Source organism: Octopus sinensis, linkage group LG15 (assembly GCF_006345805.1).
Source record: "Octopus sinensis linkage group LG15, ASM634580v1, whole genome shotgun sequence".
Lineage (NCBI taxonomy): Eukaryota > Metazoa > Mollusca > Cephalopoda > Octopoda > Octopodidae > Octopus > Octopus sinensis.
In genome coordinates, this window is record NC_043011.1 from 1,140,877 (window position 1) to 1,165,790 (window position 24,914).

Sequence of the window (24,914 nt, forward strand, 5' to 3'; positions counted from 1 at the left end):
CCTGGTTTAGGACGACTGTTGCTGTAATTTAGCCCCAGGAGACATTGTTTCCTGCTGGCTATATGACACGATCTCTCTCTCTTTTACTCTTTTACTTGTTTCAGTCATTTGACTGTGGCCATGCTGGAGCACCACCTTTAGTCGAGCAAATCGACCCCAGGACTTATTCTTTGTAAGCCTAGTACTCATTCTATCAGTCCCTTTTGCCAAACTGCTAAGTTACGGGGACGTAAATACACCAGCATCAGTTGTCAAGCGATGTTGGGAGGACAAACACAGACACACAAACACATACACACACATACATATATATATACATATATACGACGGGCTTCTTTCAGTTTCCGTCTACCAAATCCACTCACAAGGCTTTGGTCGGCCTGAGGCTATAGTAGAAGACACTTGCCCAAGGTGCCACATAGTGGAACTGAACCCTGAACCATGTGGTCGGTAAGCAAGCTGCTTACCACACAGCCAATCCTACGATCAGTGTCCTTATATTTTTGAACAAGGGAATCTAGCACTCCTACTCAGCTCAAAACAACATCTCTGTATTGAAAATATAAGGACACGGATTGTGTCATATAGCCAGTTGTAGGCGATGTCTCCTGGGGCTAAATTACAGCAACATTCATCCTAAACCAGGACTGCCGTGTTATGTTGGCAAAAATCTTTACTCCAAAGTAATGTTGCCGAATATCTCTGGTTGTGAGATTTGAAAATAGTAATTTCTGTGTTTTCCCTTCTATTGTTTAGTTACTGGGGAAGGCCTTTATGACTCCTTATTTTTTTTTCAAAACCTTCTCTGAGCTTGCTGGGAAGAATTGAGTAGGTTATTATCATACTTGATACCTTGTTTGAATACTTGCAACAGAAAAATATTGCTAAAAGCATTCAAGGACTAGGTGATGGTATTAATCTGAACTCAAAGAGCCAAACTAATTAATGCAAGGCATCCTATCTAATTCTCTGTCAATTTTTCCACTCTTTCATTCTCAACTGATGCTTTATTTTGTTAACTCCAAAAAGATACAAAAGTAAAGTTGATCTTGAGGGAATTTGAATACAGCATGCAAAAACAAACCGAACAAGTGCCTCAAATTATTTTGTCTTATGTACTTTTTTTCTTTTTACTTGTTTCAGTCATGTGACAGTGGCCATGCTGGAGCACCGCCTTTAGTCGAGCAAATCGACCCCAGGACTTATTCTTTGTAAGCCTAGTTACGCTAAGTTACGGGAATGTAAACACACCAGCATCAGTTGTCAAGCGATGTTGGGGGGGGGGGACAAACACAGACACACAAACATATACATACATATATATACATATATATATATATACACACACGACGGGCTTCTTTCAGTTTCCGTCTACCAAATCCACTCACAAGGCTTTGGTCGGCCCGAGGCTATAGTAGAAGACACTTGCCCAAGGTGCCACACAGTGGGAACGAACCCGGAACCATGTGGTTGGCAAACAAGCTACTTACCACACAGCCACTCCTACGCCTGTTAATGATTCTACCAAGTCACCACTATAGTGTAGAGTTATATTATTCAGTGTGTCTTTTCTTGTGACAGCAAGGCATAGTTTGGAGGAAGATTTGGTATTAGATGTTGACTTCAGATTCTGTATTGGTACACTTATAAGTAATTTCATAATTAACTGTAGGTTGACAAGATTTGTTTTTCAAAGTGTTTTACATTCAGTCTTTGCAACTAGCTGTTGGAGGTTGGGTTTCAAAAATTTTCAAGTTGTTTATTATTGAATCAAACTATTTCTTATGTCTTTCATACTGAACTGTTGGGTAGCAATGAGCCTGTTGTTAGTTATGAATGGTTAGGTGTGTGACATTATGTACCTTGCCCAAGCACAGAATGCTATATCTTTAACAGTAAGCTTTAATCAGCATTTTAATCTCAAGACAGTTGTTGTGCTATTTAGAAAGAAAGACTGACAATGAACTTACAGTGAAGAAAGAGATACATTCATAAAATACTTTCACTGAAACCAAACAAAACAAACAGAAATCAGACATAAATAGATGAAATAGTTGCAGTCATTTGAAATTCAAGCAGATGGCAATCAAACAGATGTAGAGACACAGAAATTAAACAAATTAAATAGATCAAGTGAATGCATTACCATCATTGTCATCATTACTATCACCATTGACATTATTGTTTACGTCTGCTTTCCATGCCAATATGAATTGGATGGGTCATTGTTGCTCCCCTGAATAGGTTGAGGAACCACTTCTTATTCATTAGTTTAATTTTTGATTTGGTTTCTGACACTCATCCTGACTTTGGAAACTGTCAAGGAAGCCTACTGGATCTGCCTCAAACAATGTCAGATTTTCCTGGGTTATGATCAGCATGGTGGACTTTTGACTAGGTGTCAGAAAATGTGGCATCCAACGAGCAGAAATCTTCATCATGAAGTTCATTGTGCAGAATATTCTCAACTTTCTCACAGGGTATGCTAATAGTATTGACGATTTGATTTTTATTTAATTCCCTGTCATACATCAAAATGTGGTGAACATGATCAATTTTTTCCCAAGTTGTGGCAGTTGCAGGATATCAAGACAGTGGGTCATATTCAAGACTTTCCCTTCTCCTCCTAAATTCAGCTGCCAACTTTTGCATTTTTGATAAGGCTGGAGCATCATCCCCTAATGCAGCAACCATGTCTGCAGGTACTTGATAAGACCACAATGCCAAACTTTGTCCATTTTCTAGAGAATTCACTTATAGCTAGTTTTGAAGTGTTCCTTGAACAGTCAGAAGTCAGTTTACCTGGAAAGAAGCAATGCAGTTATTAATAAGAAGTTGAAATTAATGCATGCAAGATTTCATAGCTATAGCATCACTTCTTCATAATCAGCCTCTGAACATTTCATCCAACTCTCATGTATGATGGACTCTGCAGTTGAAGATAATGTATGAGCGTTCAGCTTTTTGCTCAGTGATCTGCACAAATTTGTTTATAGTAATCAAATGTTCTTATATAAATATATACATACACACATATATACATACATACATACACATATTTGCATATACATACATATATATTTGTATATGTGCAAACATATGAGGTGGTATCAAAAAGTTCCCAGACTAGTTCTGTAGCACACCCACAGATGGCAGCACATGGTTGTGTGTGCAGTGAGAGTTAGCAGTGACCTTTATGAGTTAGTGTGCTGAGTGACACCACTATGTTTACTTAGGAAGTTGTGAAATTTGTGTTTTTGTCATTACATGTATGCTGTAATCTGTGATTTGGTCATGAACAGGAAGTTAGAACAAAGAGCCAAAATGAAATCTTGTGTCAAACTTTGAGCATGCATTGGTAAGCTCACAATAACAAGGCAATGAGTCATAGGTACTGGTTTGAGTGGCATGAGTGCTTCAAGAGCAGAAGAATATCTCTGGAAGACTTGCTATGAGTGTCACAATCAGAAACGTGGATAAAATTCATCAACCTGTGTATGAGGATTGTCAGAGGACAACCAATGGCATTGCTGATGATATTAGTTCTGTTGTACATTTCATACAGACAATCCTATTGTCTGAATTGAACATGCCAAGTTTCTACCCCATCCGTTCACCACTGAACAGAAAGAACATCACGTTGAAGTCTGCCAAGAACTCCATCAGCATACCACTGATGATCTATCCTTCATGTTGAATATTATCCCCCATGACGAAAGTTGGGTCTGTGGGTATGTCCTTGAGATGAAGCAATGGAAGAGGCCTTCATCTCCATAACTGAAGAAGGCATGGCAGCTCAATCAAGAACATACTCAAAAGTCGTTGTTGATATTCATAGTATTGTGCACCAAGAATTCATCCCCCAGGGCCAGACCATTAATCAAGAGTTCTACTGTGATGTTTTGAAGCATTTGAAGGAATATATTTGGCAAAAATTGTTGGATCTGTGGATCATGAAGAATTGGATTCTTGATGATAACAATGCATCCTGTCACTGAGCTCTCCTTACTCGTGAGTTTCTTGTCAAAAATGACATGGTATTGCTGTTGCACCTGCCCTATTCACTAGACTTTCATCTTTTCTCCAAGGTAAAAATGCGGCTCATAAGTCACCAATTTAACACTGTTGTTGAGATACAGGGTGAATTGCAGAAAGTCCTTGTCTCACTTATGGAAAACAACTTCCAGGTTGGATTCCAAAAGTGGCAGGAATACTGGGACCAATGTAATGCTGTGCAAGGTGACTATTTTAAAGGAGATAATGTTGACACTTTGGTAAATAAGTTATTTTTTATTAAACATAACTAGTCTGGGAACTGTTTGATATCATCTTGTGCATATATATATGATGTATATATATATGTGGAGGTGCAATGACCCAGTGGTTAGAGCAGCAGACTCGTGGTTGTAGGATCACGGTTTCGATTCCCAGACCGGGCGTTGTGAGTGTTTATTGAGTGAAAACACCAAAAAGTTCCACGAGGCTCCGGCAGGGGGTGGTGATCCCTGCTGTACTCTTTCACCATTCTTTCTTCTGTTGCCCTGCTTGCTTAGCCAGTGGGGTGGCGTCATTCGAAGGCTAAAACATTGCGAACGCATTGTGACCAGCGATGTGTAACAACATCTGATGGTCTGGTCGGTCACGTGATCACGTGATATATATATATATATATCTACATGCATTCATCCATCCATCCATCCATCCATCATTACACACACACATACATACACACACACACACATACACACACATACACACATACATACACACATACATACACATATACATACATACATACAAATAAATGTATGTATGTACATTCATGTTCTAACACAATATCCACTTTTGAGTAGGAATACATGGATATTAATACTGCTTTGTTACAAATAATTATTTTTAATAAGCCCACTATGCTATTTGCAACACAAGGGAAGGCCAAAATCACACAATTAGGTAGTCTGAATGGTGGCAATGGCAGAGATTTGTTTCCCCCTAGTGATGTAAAGAAGAGTGCCTCTATGCACCAAAAGCCAGTATGAGGATTACTCACATGGTAACTATTGTTGTATTATGGGTTCTAACACAACACCCCCACTTAAAAATGGGGGAATAAGTATTACCCTTTAATATTGATACTGTTTCTCTCACTAATAATCATTATATATATATTTATATATACTTATATGTACGTATATCAAATAGACACAGATAATGAAATTTATACAGTTATTGAAGAAATATAAATGTTTCAGATATGTTCATATTAAAGATCACCCTTCTCACTCAGCATCAAGTCTTGCGTAGGAAGGATTTTCCTCAGATTAATAGATAAGCACTTCACACAGACACATAGATACAGGCATTTATTTAATAGGCACAACCTAAAAGTCTACTTTAGTTGTGCAACTAGTGTAAAAAGCATTTTAACTAGTACCCACAAAACAAGGGAGGAGGCAGGTTGTTCTTGCAGGGTATACAATAACTGTCCAGTAGCAAGCTGATAAAGTTACAGTGACACCTAGATCTGCCATCCTCATTATCAGCAATGTCCTATCCAACAACAGTGATAGAATCGGAGGTGATGACAGTAACAGATTAACCACCTGTAATGCCATCGACCCCAGTACAATGCATAAGATCTGGTCATCAAATCTAAGTAGAGACTTCAAACTTGAAATCTTCAAAACCACAGTCGAACCAATTCTACTATATGGCTCAGAAACCTGGACATTATCAAAGAAGCTTGAGAGGCGGTTGGATAGAACCTACACTGGCCTCCTTATGAGAGCTCAAAATCTCTTGTGGAGGCGTCCTCCAACCAAAATGCAAATATATGGGAAACTACCACCTGTGTCATCTCTTGTGAAAGGCTAGAGAGTCCAGTTTGCTGGACATTGTTGTAGAGCTGTAAACGAGGCAATTTCTACTCTTCTCCTCTGGAAGCCATCTACTCACAATACCAGAGGGCACACACTTTCCTACCCTGATGTAATCTCCAGGGATACAGGCATCCAGCAACAGGACCTCTGTAATGCTATGATGGACTGTGAAGTCTGGCATAGCATGGTAAATTCCATTGTCTCGACCACGGTCGAACAATGATGACGATGATGACAATCATCACAGACAGAGATGATGACCAGTCCAGGATGAGCGACACAGAGAAGGTAACTAATGACCCCAGTGCCACCACCATAGATGATGACCAAACCATCATCACTGACACCAACGGCGTGACCGGCCCTGCACCATATATTACCACCAGCTGTCCCACACTACTGCTGGCAGCATCAATGTCATCCTTATGACCAGAGACGATAACCATAGCCATAACATCTGTGAAGACAGCAGGTATACCAGTACTGTTGGACCATTGCACCATAATGACAACATCAACACTGATGATACCTACATCCACAGAGTCCCAGAAAGACGTTTTGTCACGTCCCTGGCCAGCCATGTGTGGCACCTCAAAGATCAAATGTCCCCATTTGCTGTTTAGGCTAATATGAGACAGGTCAGCTGTTCGACTTTGTTATCCTAGCGTTTCCTCACATCCACAAGGTGAAAAGTTAAATTTGTCTTTGTATAGAGTCTGATGAGATGTCCACAAGGCAAGAGCTTTCATGGATATGAAATCATTGGTCACTCTATGACCAGAATTTAACTTTTTGTTTTAATGCTTACTGTTCTATTCTTTAGAGTGTACTTATTTTTCTGATATATATTATATTGACAATATATATATGTGTGTGTGTGTGTGTGTGTGTGTGTGTGTGTGTGTGTGTGTGTGTGTATGTGTGTGTGCATGTATGTATGTATGTATATATATGTGTGTGTGTATTTATGTAGTTATATATAATGCATATATATATATATATATATATAAACAAATCAAATTGCGATAAAATAAAAATAATTATAATCGCTGGTATTACTAACACAAGCCATATATTTTTCATATATCAGTACATTAAGGCGAAATATGTGCTAGGAATACAGAAGCTTGATAAATTAAGTGAAATGAAGATAAAAACATTTACTAAACCGGTAATTCTCAGACTGCAGTTTCTTTCTTTTCAGCAATAAAGATAATTTATTTGCTCAGGGAGAATTCTTCAGTGAGACCCTGTTTTTCTGGGATCTTAACTCACTAGAAGCATGTGCGTCTAATGATTTACTCTCCCTAACTAATCATATCACTGCGCAGACTCCGAACGTCCCGACAACACTAGGGAATTCTGGTATATCGCCTGGCGCTCATAATTTATCGAGAAATATGTAAACAAATCAAATTGCGATAAAATAAAAATAATTATAATCGCTGGTATTACTAACACAAGCCATATATTTTTCATATATCAGTACATTAAGGCGAAATATGTGCTAGGAATACAGAAGCTTGATAAATTAAGTGAAATGAAGATAAAAACATTTATATATATATATATATATATATATATATATATTTATATAATTGTATAGTCAACCAGGTGATACACGAAGGAGTCATACCCAATGACTGGTGTAGCAGCATACTAGTCAACTGCTACAAAGGTAAAGGTGATGCCCTAGATACAAATAATTACAGAGGTATCAAGCTGTTGGATCAGGTAATGAAGGTTACGGAGAGGGTCATAGCCCAACTAATTAGAGAGAGAGTTAGTTTAGATGAGATGCAGTTTGGGTTCGTGCCAGGGAAAAGCACCACTGATGCTATATTCCTGGTAAGGCAGCTGCAGGAGAAATACCTAGCCAAAGATAAGCCCCTGTACCTGGCTTTCGTTGACATGGAGAAAGCCTTTGATAGGGTCCCCCGAACCCTCATCTGGTGGTCAATGAGGAAACTAGGGATAGATGAATGGCTGGTGAGGCCTGTGCAAGCCATGTACAGAGATGCCGTAAGTAAGGTTAGGGTTGGCAACATGTACACAGAAGAATTCAAAGTAGAGGTTGGGGTCCACCAGGGTTCAGTACTCAGCCCCCTCCTATTTATCATAGTCCTCCAGGCAATTGTGGAGGAATTCAAGACAGGTTGCCCCTGGAAGCTCCTCTATGCTGACGACCTCGCTCTAATTGCTGAGTCACTATCAGAACTGGAGGAGAAGTTCCAGGTGTGGAAGGAGGGTTTAGAATCGAGGGGCCTTAGAGTCAACCTAGCTAAAACCAAAGTCCTAATAAGTAGAAAGGTAGACAATCCACAAATATCCTCAGGAAGATGGCCCTGCTCGATCTGTAGAAAAGGTGTAGGTAGAAACTCTATAAGATGTACCCAGTGTAAGCTATGGACACATAAGAGGTGCAGCAATGTCAAAGGTAGGCTAACTGGGAAGATAGTTTTTGTATGTGGCAGATGCTCGGGAGCATTGACCTCCGAAAATCTGCAGAAAACAACTTCCGTCACTTTCCAGGGGGAAAAACTAGAAGTAGTTGATAGCTTCCGTTATCTAGGTGACCAAGTCAGTAGTGGGGGTGGGTGCGCTGAAAGTGTAACTGCTAGAATAAGAATAGCCTGGGCAAAGTTTAGGGAGCTCTTACCTCTTCTGGTGACTAAAGGCCTCTCGCTCAGAGTAAAAGGCAGACTGTATGATGCATGTGTACAAACAGCCATGCTACATGGCAGTGAAACATGGGCCGTGACTGCTGAGGACATGCGTAAGCTCGTGAGGAATGAAGCCAGTATGCTCCGATGGATGTGTAATGTCAGTGTACTTACTCGACAGAGCATTAGTACCTTGAGAGAAATGTTGTACCTAAGAAGCATCAGTTGTGGTGTGCAAGAGAGACGATTGCGCTGGTATGGTCATGTGGCGAGAATGGATGAAGATAGGTGTGTGAGAAAGTGCCAATCCCTAGCAGTTGAGGGAACCCGTGGAAGAGGTAGACCCAGGAAAACCTGGGACGAGGTGGTGAAGCACGACGTTAGGTCTCACCATGGAAATGACTAGAGACCGAGACCTATGGAAGTATGCTGTGCGTGAGAAGACCCGGCAAGAGTAGTGAAGCCATAACCCGTGGCCCCTACCTGGGACGTAGTCAGTCCACCTGTGCATACCTTCCTTCTTGTGACACTTGTGAAGACCTGTTGAGGCAAGTGAAAATCAATCAAATCAAATCAAATCAGATGAACATCAATGGAATTTGTATCCTTGTGGCACCAGTGCCGGTGGCACATAAGAAAACCATCCGAACGTGACCGTAGCCAGTACCGCATCGACTGGCCTCCGTGCTGAGGGCATGTAACAAACACCATCCGAGCATGGCCGTTCGCCAGCCTTGTCTGGCACCTGTGTCGGTGGTACATAAAAACACCATCCGAGCGTGGCCGTCTGCCAGCCTCGTCTGGCACCTGTGTCGGTGGCACATAAAATCACCCACTACACTCTCGGAGTGGTTGGCGTTAGGAAGGGCATCCAGCTGTAGAAACACTGCCAGATCTGACTGGCCTGGTGCAGCCTTCGAGCTTGCCAGACCCCAGTTGAACCGTCCAACCCATGCTAGCATGGAAAGCGGACGTTAAACGATGATGATGATGATGATGATGATGATGATTATTTGAGGGAATAAAATCCAAACTTACAAGGAAAAAAATTCAATTTAGAAATACTAAATCAAATTTCACACAATATAATATATATATAAAAAATTAGAAAAAACCCACCTTTTATCAATTCAAAATGAACAATTAAATTACACCATCTAGAAAATTACATATAATAGAAAAATTAAAATTAAAATAATTAAAATAATAAAATGTCAAAGATTAAATAAATTGCAAAAAATAATAATAAAAACGTATATAATATATATATATATATATATATATATATATATATATATATATATACACACACACATGCACACACATAAATATATATATGCTTATGAATTTGTTCTTACTGTTCTTCTTACTGTCCAGAAATCTTTTGTCACTCATCTGTAACCTTCTCAGCGACACTTTCTGTCTTTGTGTGTGCTCTTGCTATGCTTATCCCATTCTGTTCTTCTATGATGTGTATCCTTATATGTGCATGCATCTGTGTTTGTGTGTGTGTATGTGTGAGCGTGTGTGTGTGTATGTGTGCGTCATTGTTCTTAGTAGCATTATTACCCTCCCCTCAGCCCTGTTGGGGTTACTAAGCACTACTCAGTGCTGCTAAGAATAATGATACACACACACATGTACACACACACACGCACAAACACAGACGCATGCACATATAAGGATATACACCATAGAAGACCAGAATGGAATAAGCAGAGCAAGAGCACACACAAAGTCAGAAAGTGTTGCCAAGGAGGTCACAGATGAGTGACAAAAGATTTCTGGTCAATAGACATGAGTTAGAATAAGAACAGCAATAAACGAGTGAGGAATGAATATACAGAGCATGTGTTTATTTGGCAAAAAAAATGACCGTCCCAAAATACAATAATATATACATATCACATAAATCGAAATTGATCAACATAATGGAGATTGTAGCTGTGATACCAGTGCCGGTGGCATGTAAGAGAACCATCCGAACATGGCCATTGCCAGCGCCGCCCCGACTGGCCTCCGTGCCGGTGGCACGTAAAAAGCACCATCCGATCGTGGCCGTTTGCTAGCCTCGTCTGGCACATAAAAAGCACCCACTACATTCACGGAGTAGTTGGCGTAAGGAAGGGCATCCAGCTGTAGAAACACTGCCAGATCAGACTCGGTCTGGTGCAGCCTTCTGGCTTCCCAGACCCCAGTTGGACCGTCCAACCCATGCAAGCATGGAAAGCGGACGTTAAACGATGATGATGATATATATAAAATGTTAGACTGCATGATTATCAAGCAGCTCACTATGTGAAAAATATGATTAAATCATATTTAGGGATGCTTTAGAATTGTAATATTTGAGCTATAACCTCATTTAGTAACTGGGGTAAGCTAATGAGGGTTTAATTGTTTTCAGTAATTAACTTGTGACACTCTTGCAAATGAGACACTCTGGCTGAATACCTACAGACTGATGTCTGTCACAAAAATGTGTTCAGTGAGTGAACTAAGGCTTGACACACTGTTTGCAACAGAGTGAATCCCATTAAATGTTGCTAACGATAAACAAGATATGAGATAATCTTTACTCTTTTACTTGCCTCAGTCACCCGACTGCGGCCATGCTGGAGCACCACCTTTTAGTCGAGCAAATCGACCCCAGGACTCACTCTTTGTAAGTCCAGTACTTATTCTATCGGTCTCTTTTGCTGAACCGCTAAGTTACGGGGACGTAAACACACCAGCATCGGTTGTCAAGCGATGTTGAGGGGGACAAACACAGACACACAAACACATACACACAAATATATATATATACATATATACAACAGGCTTCTTTCAGTTTCCGTCTACCAAATCCACTCACAAGGCTTTGGTCGGCCCGAGGCTATAGTAGAAGACACTTGCCCAAGGTGCCACGCAGTGGGACTGAACCCGGAGCCATGTGGTTGGTAAGCAAGCTACTTACCACACAGCCACTCCTACGCCTGTCAACACTTCTTTCAAAATTGGGAGAAAATATTGTTTAGTGGCATCCTATGCGAGTCTTGTAACAACTAGGTATGCAACTATTGGAAAATGAAATATTTTTGCTGCTCTAATCCCCAGACGGAATTACCATCAACTCAAAATGTGTGTTTTTCTAATTTGTTCCTGGTACTTAGTTTTGCAAGAAATACAGAAAGTAGAATGAAGTATAATCCAAAATTGAAACAACCCATGTGGGTCTGCCAGCAACAAGTAAGCCAATGGAAATGTAGTAAAGAAAAATTATTATTTAATGCATTGCAAATGTAATTGCTATGAGGAGCAAAATATAATTATGGATGTTTGGGTTTAGATAGAAAGGAAAGAGAATTGTGTGTGGTGTTATACAAGAATGATGATAATATTGCAGATTTATGTGAACTAACAGTTATAATATATATCTGTTATACAAGAGTCAGGGTTGTAGTGCGTAATAATTTGAAGTGAATATTTTTAAACATACATCTGCTGGTTTTTAAAACAAGAATTTTTAGCAATTACTAATTTTTGTTTGCATCCTAAGATTACCCAAAATATGCATCATCTTCCAGAGACATTAATCAGAGATTGCATTTATGGTCTAGTACTTCTTCAAAAATAGAATCATTATAGATGATAATAGAAATGTTTGCTAAAAGCAAAAATGCGTTTTTTTATGATTGCCTTCAGGAAAAACTTTTTGTGTAATATAATTATTATTGTTGTTGTTGTTGCACTGTTGATGACATTTGTTAAAGTAAATTAAAGTTGAGTGTTGAAGCTGCAAATATTTATTTCCCACAACATTTCCAGCTAGACAGGCTGGAAATATTCAATTATAATAAATACTTTTGGATTGACCTTATTGTCTGTTTCAACACTTAAAATCATTATTGGATTCTTTTTTTGTTTATTTTTATTTTTATTTTTCTTCTATGCTGTAATACTTACTAAACTGTGTATATTACTGAAATCAAAATATTGATTTATATTCTGTCATATAAAATTCAAGCGTTATGTATTCTTAAATTCAAATGTTGTAAACTAGTTGAAGTATTCTTGACAAAGATGAATTTTGAGTGGATTTGACAGATGGAAACTGAAAGAAGCCTGTCATATTTATATCATTGCTTCACTCCCCATCACCACTGCTTGACAACTGGTGCAGGTATGTTTACATCCGTGTAACTTAGCGGTTTGGCAAAAGAGACTGGTAAATTATGTACCAAGCTTTAAAACAAAATAAGTACAGGGGTTGATATCTCCGACTAAAATTTCAAGGTGGTGCCCCAGTATGGCCATAGCCTAATGACTAAAGCAAGTAAAAAATAAAAGATAAAAATGATAAAGATATTTTTTAGGAATATAAACTTATTAAAATAAATGAATTTATCAGAAAATAATTTTTTCTAATACACATCAGATAGTGAATATTGCCTGATCATCAAAAAGATTTAGAGGATGTGAATCTGCAATCAGGTTTCAATTTTTCATTAAAGCCATTTACTTTGAATGCTTTATGTATTTTGAAAAATGCTTTGAAGTCACAATTATCCCTTATAAATACCATTACATTCATATTTTGAGAAAACCAGAAAAAACTTCACAGTGATAAATATTTAATTTAGACATATCAAACTGTGAAGTTTCTTTCTTTTGATAAATGACCCATAATTTTTAATTCCCAGAAAATGAAGTGTTGAGATATTTGTGTCTTATCCTTGAAACCTAGAATAAAATGATCTTACCTAAGAGATGAAGTTGTGTAACAATTCCAGATCATGAGAAATTTACCTTGTTCCCTAGTATACACTGCATGAAACAAAAAAAGACTGTTCACTGAAAATTTGTCTTACATGTGTGTGTTTAAGTGTATGCATGAATATATGATAAACCCTTTTATTTCCTGTACTAAGAGTAACTTACCACCTGAATCTCTAAATATCCACAACATATCCATTTAATGTGTATTTTTATATCTTGGTAAGAAACCATGGCTTTTAAGTGTTTTTACTCAACAACTATAAGACAAATGGGCTTACTAATCAAATGGTTCCCAGTTCATAATATAAAATACATTGAAATCTCCAATATCACTGTCCACAGGGCTGTAAATAAGTAAATTAGTGTGATTAAACTGCTTTCTTCAAGAAGCATTTGCTATATATTATTGATGAGGTGTTTTTCAGTTGGAATTTCTGAGTTCAAATCCAACCATTTAAAGAGTAATTCATTATCATCATCACTTAGCATCCATTTTCCATGTCAGTATGAGTCAGACAGTTTTATTAGAACTGGTAAGTTGGAGAGCTGCACTGGGCTCTAGTCTGTTTTGGCTTGGTTTCTATGGCTGGCTGCCCTTCCAAACCTTGACCACTGCACAGTGTACTGGGTGCTATTTACATGTCACCAGTACAGGTACCTTTTATGTGTTATCAGCACAGGTACCTTTTATGTGTTATCAGCATGGGTACCTTTTATGTGTTATCAGCATGGGTACCTTTTATATGTTATCAGCAAGGGTACCTTTTATGTGTTATCAGCATGGGTACCTTTTATGTGTTATCAGCACAGGTACCTTTTATGTGTTATCAGCATGGGTACCTTTTATGTGTTATCAGCATGGGTACCTTTTAAATGTCTCTGGCACTGGCCATGACTACAATTTCCCTTAGTTTAATGTGTCTTCTCAAGCACAGCAAATTGCTAAGAATCTCATTGATTTGCCATCACCTCTGTGAGACTCAACATCTGAAGATCGTATTTCATGATATCATCTCATGCCATTCTTTGTCTATCCCTTTCACAGGTTCCCTCCACAGTTAAAGGTCAGCACTCCTTTATGCAGCTGCCCTCATCTATATACTTCACAAAGCCATACCTGTAGAGCCTTCTCTTTTGCACATTACATTTGATGGCTCTTAAACCCAATTTTTCTTTTAAGACACTCACACTGACATGGTACATGAAGCTAGTACATTGAACTATGTCCTCTGCTGTCACAGCCCATGTTTTGCTACCATGTAGTATGGCTGCTCACATGCAGGCATCATACAGTCTGCCTTTCACTCTGAGGGAGAAGCCTTTGTTATTAAAGATAGCAACTCTCTGAACTTCGCCCAACCCATGCCTATTCTAGCAGCTACACTCTCAGAGCATCCTTCCCCACAACTGATTTGGTCTCCTAGATAACAGAAACTATCTACTACTTCTAAATACCCCACTAGGCATTTGACGAAATCAATACTTTGTACATTCCTAATGTTTATTGCACCTACACATCTGCCTTACGCAAAGACTACTTTCTCTGTTAGCCTGTCTCTTATTCTACTGGACCTCTTATGTGTCTATAGCTTACACTGGGTACACCTAATGGAGTTTCTACCAACAAATTCTCTATATATTGAGCAGAGCCATCTCCCTGAAGGGATTTGCAATGTGTCTGTTTTCCTACTTATTAAGACTTTGGTCTTTGATAAAGTAAATCTAAGACACTTTAATTCCAGACCTTCCACACCTGAAATTTTTTCTCTAGTTCTGGTTGTGATTCAGCTATAAGAACAAGGTCATCAGCTCAGAGGAGCTCCCATAAATTCTGTTATGGCCTGGAGGACTAAGATGAAACAGATGGGACTGAGAACTGATCCCTGATGAACTGGCTATACACCGAATTCATTGCCATGCTTGTTATCAACTTTCACCTTTCTCTTTTACTTGTTTCAGTCATGTGACTGTGGCCATGCTGGAGCACCGCCTTTAGTTGAACAAATCGACCCCGGGACTTATTCTTTGTAAGCCTAGTACTTAATCTATCAGTCTGTTTTGCCAAACCGCTAAGTTACGGGTACGTAAACACACCAGCATTGGTTGTCAAGCGATGTTGGGGGGACAAACACAGACACACACAAACACACACACACACACGCATATATATATACATATATACGACGGGCTTCTTTCAGTTTCCGTCTACCAAATCCACTCACAAGGCTTTGGTCGGCCTGAGGCTATAGTAGAAGACACTTGCCCAAGGTGCCATGCAGTGGGACTGAACCCGGAACCATGTGATTAGTAAGCAAGCTACTTACCACACATGGCTTGTATGGATCTCACCAACCATTCATCTATCCCTAGGTTCCACATTGACTCCCAGATAAGGGAGTGGGTGACCCTATCAAAGGCTTTCTCCATGTCAGCAAAAGCCAGGTACAAAGGTTTATTTTTGGCCAAGTGCCTCTGCAGTTGCCTTACTAGTAATATAATATTGGTGGTGCTTCTCCCTCATTGCATTAAATAACTACTGTTATGACTGGAAATTTTAGGACTCACATTGGTAACAATGATTTACCTCACCTCAAATAATTCAAATTTCTAAGTCATATTAAATTTGATTGTAAAAATTGTTTACTGATTGACTTGTCAGCTACTTAAATATATAAAATTGTAAATTTTCTCTTGTAATGGCATTAATCCATCGATGATAAAACGTTTTCATCGATTTGGCAGGAGTTATTCTTATCTTAAAAATTTACAAAAATCAGTTTGAAATGTCATTTGATCTAAAAATAGTGTTTTTTTATGGAATTTATCTGATATTTTGGCAACAGTTTCAATATTGATTCCTGATTTTGGCACAAGGCCACACATATCGATATAATATTCAATTGAATCAATTTAATTCATAACTGGTATTTATTTTGACAACTGTTTAAAAGCAGCTTCAGTATAATTTGAGCTCTTAATATAAAGGAACACAACTAAACACATAGTTAAACAACATTTACAACTTGATTAGTGTTTGATATTGTGTTCCTTAATTCATTAGGTCCTCACCACTTCTTGAAGTGCATCGTGAGCAAGTCAGCTGCCTGTTAACAGTACTTCACTATTTTCAATATAGATATATTTTGAACAGCTTGGTCCTTGATTCAGTACTGTAAGCTTACAGAATATTGGCTTGCAATCCCTTTGGTGATTAGGATACTCACTTATGATATAATACAGTAACTATTTACAATAACTTGGATTACTGAGAGATGTTTCTTTGGTGAGCAAACATTGATTACTTTTTGGTTAACAATTGAGCAGTCTGTTAACTCAGCCATCTGTGATTCCCATACAGTCATTGTTGTTATTGTTTATACTCAGGTTAATATTAATCAAACAGATCTATAATCAAAAATATTCCAGACATGACCAAAATATCCTTTTTGGAATATCTAGGATTACATAATCACATGTACTTTTTCCCTTTTAAGATGCAATTTCAGTAAGATTTTATTGCTATTTTTAGCAACTCAGTTGACTTCCTAGTAAGTTAATTCTTTGGTTTTTATCATTATATAATAATGAGTGATCTTTTTTTATCATTATATAATATATAATAATATTATATAATAATTATATATATAATAATGAGTGATCTTGTTTTTTTCCTTTAAAGCATAATAAATAGACTAAACACAAGTTTCTGAATTAAATGTGTCATTGATGACAAAATATTCAACAAGAACATTTCCTTATATTTAAATTTCATTCTATTTAGACTTGTTGCCAAGTGTAAAATTTCACTATGAACTACACCCAGATAGCAATGACAATGCCATGTTACTCTGTTCTCTTTTTACCTTTTCATCTACCTGTCAAAGAAAGAAAAAAAAAACACATTTAGAAAAGTCATCAACCAAAATATTTATTCTTTGTTACGACTTGTTGTTTCTACTTTCCTGCCTGAAATACAGCATTGAAACAAAAGAGAAACTAATAGCTATTACGAATTCAGTGGCAACTGAAATTTACCATTTATGAATCATGACATACTAGGAATCCTCAGTCTCCCTAATTTGCTCCCACACAAATTATTTTTACTTTGCCAAATTTCAAATTGTTCAATCAGTGATGGACGTGGAGGATATCTACATGATATCTACATTATTCCTAGATTTACAGAAAAGCCACTAAACTAATATATTTCTTCATTGGCACTTTGCCAATTTAGTGTTGAATGATGGCAATAAGTTTACAAATAATTCGTTATTAAATATTGCTTTTGTTTTATGCTCATAAGTATATAGCAATTCAACATTTTAAAGTTAATTAATTATGGAATCTGACATTTTTATTTTTAACTTCTATTGAAATGCAAATAATAGATAATGACCTTTAAATTAATTCCATTTCTCTTCTTTGAATTTTGGCTAGCTTGGCAAATATCTTCTTCGTTTTATTCCTAAGTGCATTTCTTTTCTGTCAAATATAATAGAACTAATATTTTAGGATGTCACTCAGCTTGAAGTAACAGCCAAATCTTCTAATCAAACCTTACTATATAAAAAGAAGGAAAATTACACTGAACATTGAAGTCCTACTCCCAGAAGTTGGGTTGGGCATGATTGGAATGATTTTGATTATAGATCTATTAAACGAAAGCTAACCAGTCCCTAAGCAACATCAACAACCACCTCATAGACATTATACTAACTTTTTATCACTCACATGTATTCATTATAAACATAATTAATGTGGAGAGAATTAAAATGATTATACAATGAGGAAGAAACAACGTTATGTGGAGGCACATGGCCTAGTGGTTAGAGCTGCGGACTCATGGTCGAGGGATAGTGGGTTCGAATCTCAGACCGGGCGATGTGTGTGTTTATGAGTGAAAACACCTAAGCTCCACACAGCTCCGGCAGAAGGTAATGGCGAAACTTCTGCTGACTCTTTCGCCACAACTTTCTCTCACTCTTTACTCCTGCATCTTGCAGCTCACCTGTGATGGACTGGCGTCCCATTCAGGTGGGGAGCCTATACACCACAAAACCAGGAAACCGGCCCTTATGAGCCAGGCACGGCTAGTCAATGACTATTGTTACTTCAATTGTTTTGACCCCAGTAGTGATAATGTTGGCAAATACTTAAAAATCTTTACGTGTTAGTATAGATCTAAATAAACCTGTTTTGATTTGAAAGCCTGCAAGGACTGTTCAGGTTTGAATAAGTGTTACATCTTTACTATGCACATGTTTCTGTGCTTCATTGAATTATGATTATAAATCTGTCAAACTAATTAGCTGCTTTTCACATTTTTTCAACTTAACACATAGTAATGGTTCTAAATTGACAAGAATCAATTAGGTGACAAGTCTTTGTGTGCTATCACCTCTTGACAATTACTCTACCTTACTGGGCATTACTAATTTTGCTACTACAAGTTTCATCCCTTTTTTTTCAAATAACGTTGCAAATAGTCATAAACTGAGAGGGTGTGATTTAGTTTTATTGATTGACCTGATACACTCTTTTAAGATATACAATTCACCATTGAACTGTACGATGCCTTAAAAGGACTTTTCTTAGATAGAAGATGGTATCTGTGTAATACATATTGAACAGTACTTACATCAGAAAGCTTTTTCTTGAGTAGGGCAGTGAATTGTCTTTACTGCTAATCATTGCAGCTGCACCATTAGTGGCTACTTGTATGTATATATATATATACACACATGGTGGCTGCCCCCTCATTATCGAGTATGGCCATTGCACGAAGCTTAATCAATGCTGTTATTGTGCAATGCTTGAGCAAGAAGATTTCTTTTTAAAGTGAGGTAAGGCTGTGCACTGAGTTAATCGCACTCACTAAACAACAGCAGCCATAATCCGAAAAGAAGAACAAATCAACATCATCGGTAACCACTGAGCCGCAGGTTTTATGTCGGAGTTATCCCAGTTACCTGAGCTACCTTCTCCTAGAAGGATACCCTAACAAAGGCTAGGAGTCCTTCACACCCAATGGTTTAACCACGCGATTGGGTATTCAGTCCGATTATTTCTATGTCCCTGCACATGATACATCCTTAAGACATTTACTGGATGGCCATTGACTCTCAAGAGTTTCTGTAGGGTGTCCAATGAACACCCTTCTCACCAAGCAAGCTTGGTGGGGTTGCCGGTTTAGTCGCCGACAACCCGACCATGCAACAGGTTGTACTGGGTTACATGTTACCAGTAGCACTCGAAAGTGACCTGACATATATATATATATATATATATATATATATATACACATATACATATGTATATACATACATACACACACATGTGAAATTTGACTGGTGACCACTGCTGCTGCTATCTGTTGTTGTCTTGTTGTCTTGTTTACGAAATAGGGTTTGCTAAAAAATAAAAGATGGGTGAGTAGGTGGGGGAATTTACGTCAAGGGAAGAGAATTGCCGAGAAAGAGATTTTTTTAAATACTTATTTTGTTATGCTTCTATATATGTCATTCTTATTTGCTTTTTGGGGTTTTTTTTGTTTTTTGAAAGTAGATGCAGATAAATTTAAATTTATTTCATTCTAAATTGGAACTTATCAATACACTGCAACTTTGGATAAAACTACATGGTCATTTAAAACATTCAGCAGTTACATAAACGATCAACTGTTTTTAATTATGAAGAGAAAAGATGTAAGAGTAGGAGGGCATTAAAAGCCCCTAAGTCACTTACAATCTAGATTACAATTAACATTATACAGTGTACAATCGATATTTTCTATTTCTTCTACTTTTAATAATGGAGAAGAGATTGATTCATAGAAAGTCTCTTACATTCTTAAGATTTTATTCTGGGAGTCTTTCACAGGTTTTATTTTATTCTCCCATTTATCATTGCTTTTTTATCCAGTACATATTCGCCTTGTTTGTTAGTTCATGTAGATACGATTACCATTTTCTCTACAAACTACATACAAGCCCTCTTTCATTCTTTTTGGGTGGGAATGTGAGATCTTTGGTCGTTTTCCTATGCTGTATATCACATCAGGATGATTTTGGATTAGATTCCAGTGTTTCATCTTGCTATGGCATCTTGCCATCAGTTTATTGTGTTGCATTCAGATTTCAACCATTGTTCAACATACACGTGTGAAATTTGACTGGTGATCACTGCTTCTGCTATCTGTGGTTGTTTTGTTTAAAAGGCAGAAAGAAATAGGATTTGCTAAGAAATAAAGGGGGCAGAACTTTCCCTCAAGGAGAGAGAATCTCTAAGAGAGATAGTTTTAGTACTTATTTTGGATCTTTTCAGTTTGAACGGCAGTTTTTTCTAGCGGTGTCATATGAAATTGTCACCCATAATTATTACCCTAGTATCGATCTATTGCATTTCAATCTGTTTTAGGGTTAGGGTTAGTTAGGATTTGGGGAGGGGGGAAGGGTATCTTTTTTTCTTCACAAATGTAAATAAACCCAATCTGTTTCTTAAACGAGGGACATAATCATATGGCACAGAATGCTTTTTACCTCAATAGACGTCAGTGATTGGTTGAAATTGCAGAAATTGAAGAAAAAAAACAACAAATATCTTACAAACTATAGAATTTTCTCAATAAAGCCAAGAGAAAAAGATGTTTTATAAACACAGTCTACCAGTATACAAAGTTTAAAATTTTTTAGTTACCTAGAAATTATGTTAAAAACTGCCGTTCAAACAGAAAAGATCCCTTATTTTATACTTACACACACATACTGGGAGCAGCAAGTATTTGGTAATAAGGCATCTGTCATCTGGTAAAATTTAGGCACATTCTCAATGAGCTTTCTTATAAGATTATTCTGACTGTTTCAATGCCTCATTGACATTCTTGCAATAAATGCTTCTTATTCAAATTGGATGTCATCTGGACAATGTTGGCCTTCTGTGAAGGCAGTCACCACTTTAGGATTACATGATTGCAAAAGTTGTCTAAGATCCATTGTTGGATTACATGGGCTTTATGAGAAGGAGCTGAGTTTTGTTGAAAAATGTTTTGCCTTCTGCATACTTCATCTATCCAGAGCTTATCAGCTGTTTCCAGCACTTCACCAAATCCAACATCATTAATTCTAAAACTTTGTGAGGTTTGTGGAAAGATATGACCTTTGTTACTCACCACTCCTAAAACCATCACAGTTGCTAGGAACTTAGTGTGCATCACTAAGGATCAGCACATAACTATCTAATATTTCTCCAGTTAAACTGTTGGGCTTAGTGGAAGGTTTTCTCATCAGAGAAGATCCAAAGTATGCCTTGTTAAGTAACCACTTGGTATGGATCAAATGGATTTCTTGTCTCTTTGCCCTCTCCTCAGTTCATGCAATTTGTAATGAAATGTCCTCAAGATCCACAATTCTGATAGTCCACTACATCACTAGAATTTTTTTGGCGATGGCTCTCAGTGATTTTCTGGGATCATCAGGGATCATGTTTTGAACCTGTTGAATGAATTGTGGTGTTCTTATACTGTTCAAACATTTAAAATGTCTTTCTCTTCAATACATTTGAAACATTCCTGCCAGTGGCTTTCAATTCCATCCAAACTTTTGTACAAAAGATCTTGCTGTATTTAGAAAGTTGGCTACTTTCAAATCATTGTGTTCCAAATACAGGCAACAATGACTGTATGTCTTTTCATTTTTGTGTTAGCATTTTATCTGCCATGGGAGAATGTGAAAGAAATAAAAATCTTTTAACCAATTTACAGAGAGTAATATACTGCCTTCAAATACTGATAACACTCTCTCTCTGTATGTAAATATGTATTTATTTGTTTCATTGATCCATGACAAACTGAAGGGTATTTTCTTCTAATGAACATGTCTACCAAATAACTTAGTAAATGGATGTGTGTGCGTGTGTGTTTGTGTAATGTGATAGAAAATAGCAATAGAACTTTATAGAGTACATGGGGTGGAGGAAAAGGTTGTTTGCTTCAATAACAAGGAGTTTTCTGTTCCTAGGTTTCAGATGGCCTCCGTGCCGGTGACACGTAAAAAGCCCCATCTGATCGTGGCCGTTGCCAGCCTCGCCTGGCCTCCATGCCGGTGGCACGTAAAAAACACCCACTACACTCACGGAGTGATTGGCATTAGGAAGGGCATCCAGCCATAGAAACACTGCCAGATCAGACTGGGCCTGGTGCAGCCTCCTGGCTTCCCAGACCCCAGTTGAACCATCCAACCCATGCTAGCATGGAAAACGGATGCTAAATGATGATGATGATGACATTGTATTTTGTTCAGAGAGTTAAAAGAAAAATTTGCATATATATTTAATCAGAGCTTTGGAGGTATTGTCAGTTTCCATATGGATTTACCTAACCTCTGACATGTCTTGCAAGTTATTGGCCATGGAATACATTTTCTATATCATATTTTAGCATTCCACTTTGATTTGATGTTTTTAAAACTTTCATATTATTTTTTTCTTTATCTATACAACTTTTTTCATTGTAGCTAACTTCATTATTTTTATTACTAAGGTTATCATTATAAAAAAAGTTCTACGTTGATTCTGCCATTGGAATCATGTCGTGTGATTTAGTGAAAATAACTCTCACCAACACCCAATGACTTTGTGAAGAATTCTTGCAGAATAGAAAATGACAGTTTTCTGCAACAATGCTGTTTCCAATATTTCTCAGTCTCTTTTAAACAATTGATTTGGCTTGGTTATCTACACTTGCATGACAATATTGATAACTTCTTCTCACATATCCCAGAGTGTTCTCTGTTCTCTAACAAAGAGGAGATGATACTTTCCAGCTTTTCTGTTTCTTTCCTTTTGTCTCAGTACAGTAAAATCTATAATCTTCTGTATTTCATCCCTTTGACTTTTCTAAAATAAAGTACCAGTCAAGCACTTGATTAACCACCTTCATCGGATCTTTTTGGTTTGAACGGCAGTTTTTCTAGCGGTGTCATATGAAATTGTCACCCATAATTATGACCCTAGTATCGCTCTATTGCATTTCAATCTGTTTTAGGGTTAGGGGTGGGGGGAAGGGTATCTTTTTTTCTTCACAAATGTAAATAAACCCAATCTGTTTCTTAAACGAGGGACATATTCATACGGCACAGAGTGTTTTTTACTCAATAGACGTTATTGATTGGTTGAAATTGCAGAAATTGAAGAAAAAAACAACAAATATCTTACAAACTATAGAATTTTCTCAATAAAGCCAAGAGAAAAAGGTGTTTTATAAACACATTCTACCAGTATACGAAGTTTAAAAGTGTTTAGTTACGTGTGAATTATGTTAAAAACTGCCGTTCAAACAGAAAAGATTCCCTTCATCCCCAAAATTGCTGGCCTTCTACAAAAATTTGAAAGGAATTATTATTGTTGTTGTTGTTAGCAGTGGTGATGGTGGTGGTGGAGTAGTAATTAACAGAATTGTTATGAACAAAATACCTTGCAACATTAAATATGTCTAAGGCAGTGAGCTGGCAGAACCATTAGCATGCTGGACAAAATGCTTAGCAGCATTTCCTCTATCTTTAGATTCTGAGTTCAAATTCTGCCAAGGCTGACTTTGCCTTTCAAACTTTCAAGGACGATAAAATAAGTGCCAGTTAAGCACTGGGGTTGATGTAATTAACTTCCACTTTTAGTGGTATATTGGCGTTAGGAAGGGCATCCAGCTGTAGAAACACTGCCAGATCAGACTGGAGCCTGGTGCAGCCTTCTGGCTTCCCAGATCCCCGGTCGAACCGTCCAACCCATGCTAGCATGGAGAATGGACGTTAAACGATGATGATGATGGCATGACATTACACCAGACTCAGTGGTGTGGAATCCATTGTAGTATTCCACTAAATTTTGGTTGTATAACGGTGTTCTGTCATAAAAGGAAGATGAGACTCCATACAATGATAAACAGAATTTATTTGGGATAGAGGTTACAAACAGTGTTTCATACAATGTAAGAAATCAAATATTAACACATTGTGGATACTTTGGACAACACGTAAACACTAACCAGTTGTGTGCAACAAAATTGCAAGAGTATCAGAAATGCGTGTGTGGTGTTATGTGTGAGGCTTAGACATATTCAGTTCATAGCTTGGACTTACTGTTACAAATTCATAGTAGGTGTCAACGAAGTTGGTGACACTACAGTCAATTGACTCTTAAGCTGTGACGGTAGAGTTAGTTGCTGAACAAATCACCAAATTAATGCAGGAAAATGACAGCAGTCTGAAATCTATTAGGCAAGCATCATTAGAATGATGGTAATAAGAAGACTGCTCGGCAAACGTTATTAGGATGTCAGTAACTGCATGTGGTCTGTGACCTGAGTCAAAAGAGAGAGATCAGAGCTCCTTGGTATCCAAATGGCAAGAGAGAGAGAGAGAGAGAGACCACTCTCCACCACCAGAATATTTAGGTGTCAACTGCGATGCCACCTGGTGGTGTTTACCAGCAAAGGGATGTAATTCAGTTATCCACGCTACCTGGTGGCATTTACCAGCAAACGGATGTAATTCAGCTATCCTGCAATGTAACTACACTCTCTTCCCTAGAAATCGCTGGGCTTGTGCCAAGATTTGAAATA

At 37.7% G+C, this 24,914-nt stretch overlaps 1 long non-coding RNA gene across 1 annotated transcript; it reads left to right on the forward strand.

Moving 5' to 3' along the window:
• Positions 1-600: 600 nt before the first annotated feature.
• On the forward strand, positions 601-24,914 carry LOC118766396. The gene is made up of 4 exons (XR_005002333.1): positions 601-733; positions 16,853-16,855; positions 22,194-22,204; positions 24,905-24,914. It is a non-coding gene; the product is annotated as an uncharacterized LOC118766396 (long non-coding RNA).